The sequence below is a fragment of the Papio anubis genome, chromosome 4 (assembly GCF_008728515.1).
Source record: "Papio anubis isolate 15944 chromosome 4, Panubis1.0, whole genome shotgun sequence".
NCBI classification, from domain to species: domain Eukaryota; kingdom Metazoa; phylum Chordata; class Mammalia; order Primates; family Cercopithecidae; genus Papio; species Papio anubis.
Window position 1 is genome coordinate 142,748,555 of NC_044979.1, and position 6,000 is coordinate 142,754,554.

General features: G+C 48.7%; 1 protein-coding gene across 1 annotated transcript in view; it reads right to left on the reverse strand.

The window, feature by feature from the left end:
• Positions 1-5,199, reverse strand: part of MMD2 (monocyte to macrophage differentiation associated 2) — a 74,691-nt gene extending 69,492 nt beyond the window's left edge. The window contains exon 1 of the mRNA XM_009202545.4: positions 5,125-5,199. The gene's annotated coding sequence lies outside the window, so the exon portion shown is untranslated. The remainder of the gene's footprint in view (positions 1-5,124) is intronic.
• Positions 5,200-6,000: the final 801 nt, after the last annotated feature.

Genomic DNA, 6,000 nt, shown 5'->3' on the forward strand with positions numbered 1-6,000 from the left:
CCAAGGCTGAGGCCCAGCCAAGAAAGGCTCAGAAGAGCCTGGCTGGAGTTTGGCCAAGGAGAGTGTCTTTGCCGGGGGTCTGAGGGTGGCCCCAGGATGGGGAAACAACGTTGCCTGGGGTATTAGGGTCTGAAGGAAGTCAGGGAAGTCTTCTCAGCTGAGAAGGCAGGAGGACAAGAGGGGGCAAGTGAGAAAAAGGCATCCAGGTGAGGAAGTGAGTTCCAAGTGAAGGGAATAGCATCGACAGCACCTATGGGCAGGCACGGTGGCTCACTCCTGTAATCCCAGCACTTGGGAGGCCAAGGCAGGCAGATCACTTGAGGTCAGAAGTTCAAGACTAGCCTGGTCAACATGGTGAAACCCCATCTCTACTAAAAATACAAAAATTAGCCAGGCATGATGGCAGGTGCCTGTAATCCCATCTGCTTGAGAGGCCAAGGCAGGAGGATCACTTGAGGTCAGGAGTTTGAGACCAGCCTGGCAAACATGGAGAAAACCCATCTCTATTAAAAATACAAAAATTAGCTGGGTGCGGTGGCATGTGCCTGTAGTCCCCCCGGCTACTTGGGAGGCTGAGGCAGAAGAATGGCTTGAATGCTTGAACCTGGAAGGCAGAGGTTGCAGGTCATGCCACTGCTCTCCAGCCTGGGGGACAGAGAGAGACTCCACCTCAGAAAAAAAAAAAAAAAAAAAAAAAAAAAGAAAAAGAAAGAAAACAGAATACCACATTTGTGTCAGGTTATGGCATACAGAACCTGAACTGACACTGATACTAAGTATAATAGTCTAACTCCTCCCACCCATTTTTTTGAGACAGGGTCTTGCTCTGTTGTCCAGGCTAAAGTACAGTGGCATAATCATGCCTTACTGCAGCCTCGAACTCCTGGTCTCAAGCAATCCTCCCACCTCAGCCTACCAAGTATCTGGGATTACAGATGCACACCATGACACAACGCTAATCTTTTAATTTTTTATAGAGACAAGGTCTCACTGTGTTGCCCAGGCTGGTCCCAAACTCCTGGGGTCAAGCAATCCTCCCATCTCGGCCTCCCAAAGTGCTGGGGTTCTAGGCATGAGCCACCCCGCCTGGCCTTGACTCCCTTTTTGATGTTTAACTGCTTGTGATATTGTTATATAATAAGAAATATATATTTGGTTCCTGCCCTTGGTTCCTGAGGCAGAGCTTCTAAAACCTTTGTAGATGGGGGCACTAGGAGAATCTTTAGTTCTAATATTTGATACTTGACTGTTACCTGACACAGAGTTCCTAAGATCTCCGTAATGTCCTGAGTGATAGGAGCATCTTTTGTTCTAATGTGGTGACTCCTGGGTGGGCTCCTGGGTAGCCTCAGGATGTGGGGGCTAGTTGCCAGGTGAACCAACCATATGATTAGAGGGTTAGAACGTTTACACCTGCTGACTTCCAGAGAAGGGAGAGGGACTGGCAGTTGAGTTCATCACCAATGGCCAATGATTCAGTACATCATGCCTATGAAATGAAGCCTCCAAAAAACCCAAAAAGGGCCAGGCATGGTGGCTCATGCCTGTAATCCCAGCACTTTGGGAGGCCGAGGTGGGCAGATCCCCTGAGGTCAGGAGTTTGAGACCAGCCTGGCCAACATAATGAAACCCCGTCTCTACTAAAAATAAAAATAAAAAAATTAGCCAGGCATCGTGGGGTGTGCCTGTGGACCCAATTTAGTGGAGAGGCTTAGGCAGGAGAATTGTTTGAACTCAGGAGGTGAAGGTGCAGTGAGCTGAGGTCATGCCACTGCACTCCAGCCTGGGCAACAGAGCAAGACTCTGTCTCAAAAAAACAAAACAAAACAAAAAAGGACAGCACTCAGAGAGCTTCGATGCTGAACATGTGGAGGTGCAGAGAGGATGGCATGCCCAGAGAGGGCATGGAAGCTCCACCCCTTCCCATAAAACTTGCCCTATCAGCCTTGGCATCTGGCCATTCCTCTGCATTTTTTGTAATGCCCTTTATAGTAAACTGGTAAACAGGTCGGCCATGGCCATGGTGGCTCACACCTATAATCCCAGCACGTTGGGAGGCTGAGGCGGGCGGATTACTTGAGGCCAGGAGTCCAAAACAAACCTGGCCAACATAGCAAAACCCTGTCTCTACTGAAAATACAAAAATTAGCCGGGAGTGGTGGTGGGCACCTGTAAACCCAGCTACTCGGGAGGCTGAGGCAGGAGAATCGCTTGAGCCCGGGAGGAGAAGGTTGGCTGCAGTGAACCAAGATCACACCGCTGCACTCCAGCCTGGGCAACAGAGCAAGACTCCGTCTTAAAAAACAAACAAATAAAAAAAAAGTGCTTTGTGTTAAGTATTGAGGGGTGTGAGAATAGGCAACACACTTTGGTCTTATTTTATTTTTATTTCAGAGACAGGGTCTGGCTCTGTCACCTGGTATGATCATAGCTCACTGTAGCCTCAAACTCCTAGGTGCAAACCGTCCTCCCACCTCAGCCTCCCTAGTAGCTCGGGCTACAAGTGCACACCATCATGCCTGGCAATTTTTTTTTTTTTTTTGTAGAGAATGATGTCTTACTTTGTTGCCCAGGCTGGTCTCAAACTCCTGGTCTCAAGTGGTCCTCCCACCTCGGCCTCCCACTGGGATTACAGTCATGTCAGTGTACCCAGCCTATTTTTATTTTTTTGTCTTGCTATGTTGTCCAGGCTGGTCTCAAACTCCTAGTCTCAAACAATCCTCCCATCTCAGCCTCTCAAAGCACTGAGATTATAGGTGTAAACCACCATGCCTGGCTTTGTTCTATTTTTAAATCTTTTTTTTTTTTTTTTTAACAGAGTCTTCCTCTGTCACCAGGCTCGAGTGCAATGGTACGATCTCAACTCACTGCAACCTCCGCCTCCAGGGTTAAGTGATTCTCCTACCTCAGCCTCCCGAGTATCTGGGTCTACAGGTGTGCACCACCATGACCAGCTAATTTTTGTATTTTTAGTAGAGACGGGGTTTCACCATGTTGGCCAGGCTGGTCTTGAACTCCTGACCTCAAGTGATCCACCCACCTTAGCATCCCAAAGTGCTGGGATTCCAGGTGTGAGCCACCGCGCCTGGCCAAATCTTATATAGTGCTGAAGGCTTTTAAGTATCATTTTCCCTCTTCCCCTGTGACTGACACCTGGGGAAATTGATAAGAAGCCTCAGTGCTCCCTCCTTTGCTGCCAAGGGGAGGTTTAAACCACACAAGACCCTGAGCGCACACAAACCCTCACCCATTTGCACCCACCAACCACCATAAAAACCCAAAGCCAGTCTCCTTTCCCTGTTCTCGCAAGACATTTTTTTTTTTTTGAGACAGAGCCTCACTGTCACCAGGCTAGAGTACAATGGTGTAATCTTGGCTCACTGCAACCTCCACCTCCCGGATTCAAGCAATTCTCTTGCCTCAGCCTCCAGAGTAGCTGGGATTATAGGTGCCCACCACCACGCCCAGGTAATTTGTGTATTTTTAGTAGAGATGGGGTTTCTCCATGTTGGCCAAGCTGATCTCGAACTCCTGACCTCAAATGACCTGCCCATCTCGGCCTCCCAAAGTGCTGGGACTACAAGCATAAGCCACCATGCTAGGCCAGTTTTATTTATTTATCTATTTAGGTTTTTTTTTTTTTTAATGATTTTTCTTTTAGACTTCTAGGCCAGCAGTAAGTTTTTAAAAATAGAGACAGGGTCTCGCTATATTGGCCAGGCTGGCCTTGAACTCCTGGCCTCAAGCAATCCATCAGCCTTGGCCTTCCAAAGTGCAGGGATTAGAGGTGTAAGCCACCATGCCTGGCTCCAGATGGCATTTGATTTTGTTTTTGTTTTTGCTTTTTGAGATAGAATCTTGCACTGTTGCCCAGGCTGGAGTACAGTGGCAAGATCTCTGCAACCCCTGCCTCCCAGGTTCGAGAGATTCTTCTGCCTCAGCCTCCCGAGTAGCTGGGATTACAGGTGCATACCACCATGCCCAGCTAATTGTTTGCATTTTCAGTAGAGACAGGGGTTTCACCATGTTGGCCAGGTTGGTCTCAAACTCCTGACCTCAGGAGATCCACCCTCCTCGGCCTCCCAAAGTGCTGGGATTAGAGGCATGAGTCACTACACCCAGCCTAGGATGGCAGTTTTTGGTGTTCCTTTGATTGAGAGAGAGCTCTGCAGCAGGTTCTGGTGTGCTCCAGATGGCCCTGCTGCCTAAAGACACATTATGTGTTATATCCCACAATGCCACATATACCCACAGAACATGCCACGGTGCTAGAGATAACAATGGTACGTGGAGTCTCTGGCACGCTCTAATAGAAAAGCTGCAGCTCTAGGCATGGTGGCTCACGCCTATAATCCAGCACTTTGGGAGGCTGAGATGAGAGCACAGCTTGAGCCCAGGAGTTCAAGACCTGCCTGGGCAACATAGGGAAATCCTTTCTCTACAAAAAAATACAAAAAATTAGCTGGGTGTGGTGGCACGTGCCTGCAGTCCCAGCTACTCGGGAGGCTGAGCGGGGAGGATCACCTAAGCCCAGGAAGTGGAGGCTGCAGTGAGCCGTGATTTTACCACTGCACTCCAGCCTGGGGGTTGGAGTGAGGCCCTGTCTGGAAAGAAAGAAAGAGAAAAGAGGAAGGAGGGAAGGAAGAACGGGAGGAATGAGGGAAGACGGGAAGACAGGAAGGCAGGAAGGCAGGAAGGCAGGGAGGGAGGGAGGGAAGGAAGGACGGAAGGGAGGAAGGGAGGGAGGGAGGATGGAAGGAAGGAAGGGAGGAGGAGGGTAGGAGAGGGGAGGAAAGGAGAGGGAAAGAAAGAAAAGAAAGGCTGTTGCCACAGTGGAGATGCCGAGGATTATAGAACAAAAGCCCCATTCTTTAGCACATTTATGATTCAAAATGCAGCTCTTTGCATGCCACAGGGTCCTGGTGGAGACTAAGCACTTGACCATGGGGCATCAAGAGACAACCAGACTGCAGCTGTGCGTTACCAGAACCATCAAATTATAATGTTGAATGAGCAAAGCAGCAATCCGTTATGCAATGGAGATGGCATATTCTACGTAAGGCCTCTGTCCAGAGGGCAAAATAAGTTACATTTGTAGGGAACCTGGACCTCCATGTCATTTACCTTCATTGAAACAATGTTTCTCCAGGCTGGGCATGGTGGCTCACACCTGTAATCCCAGCACTTTGGGAGGCCGAGGTGGATCACTTGAGGTCAGGAGTTCAAGACCAGCCTGGCCAAAAAAAAAAAAAAAGAAAAAGAAGAATATCAGTTTCTCGAATTCTAATTTCCCATGACTATACTGATATGCGCACAAACAAATGATCAGTAAAACACAATCCAATTATTTTGGCAAGAAATAAGCCCCAAGAGCATCCAAATGCAAACAGGTGCTTTCCTCTCTCCATTAGTTAGGCTTTTTTTTTTTTTTTTTTTTTTGAGACAGAGTCTCGCTCTGTCACCCAGGCTAGAGTGCAGTGGCACAATCTCGGCTCACTGCAATCTCTGCCTCCTGGGTTCAAGCAATTCTCCTGCCTTAGCCTCCCAAGTAGCTGGGACTACAGGTGTCCATCACCATGCCCGGCTAATTTTTGTATTTTTAGTAGAGACGGTTTCACCATGCTGGCCAGGCTGGTCTCGAACTCCTGACCTCATGATCCACCCTCCTCGGCCTCCCAAAGTGTTGGGATTACAGGCGTGAGCCACCCCGCCTGACCCCTTGGCTATTGTTTTAGGCTACTATTATCATCTTGCTTATCAAGATAGTGCTCAGGGCTTCCCAGATGCCTGGAATTTTCCTTGAAGGAACTCAGAATTTTTCTTTATTTCCATACTTGGGGGACTCAACAACCCCTTAAGGGGAGGCCTGCTTGGTCTCAGCTCTCATTGGCCAAACCCAACCAGAATCCACAGGGCCCTGAAGCCAGATGACATGGTAGTGTTCACATGCTGGCCTCCAGTGTAGACAACAAGGTAGAAAAAGGTTGAGAGTGGATCTGG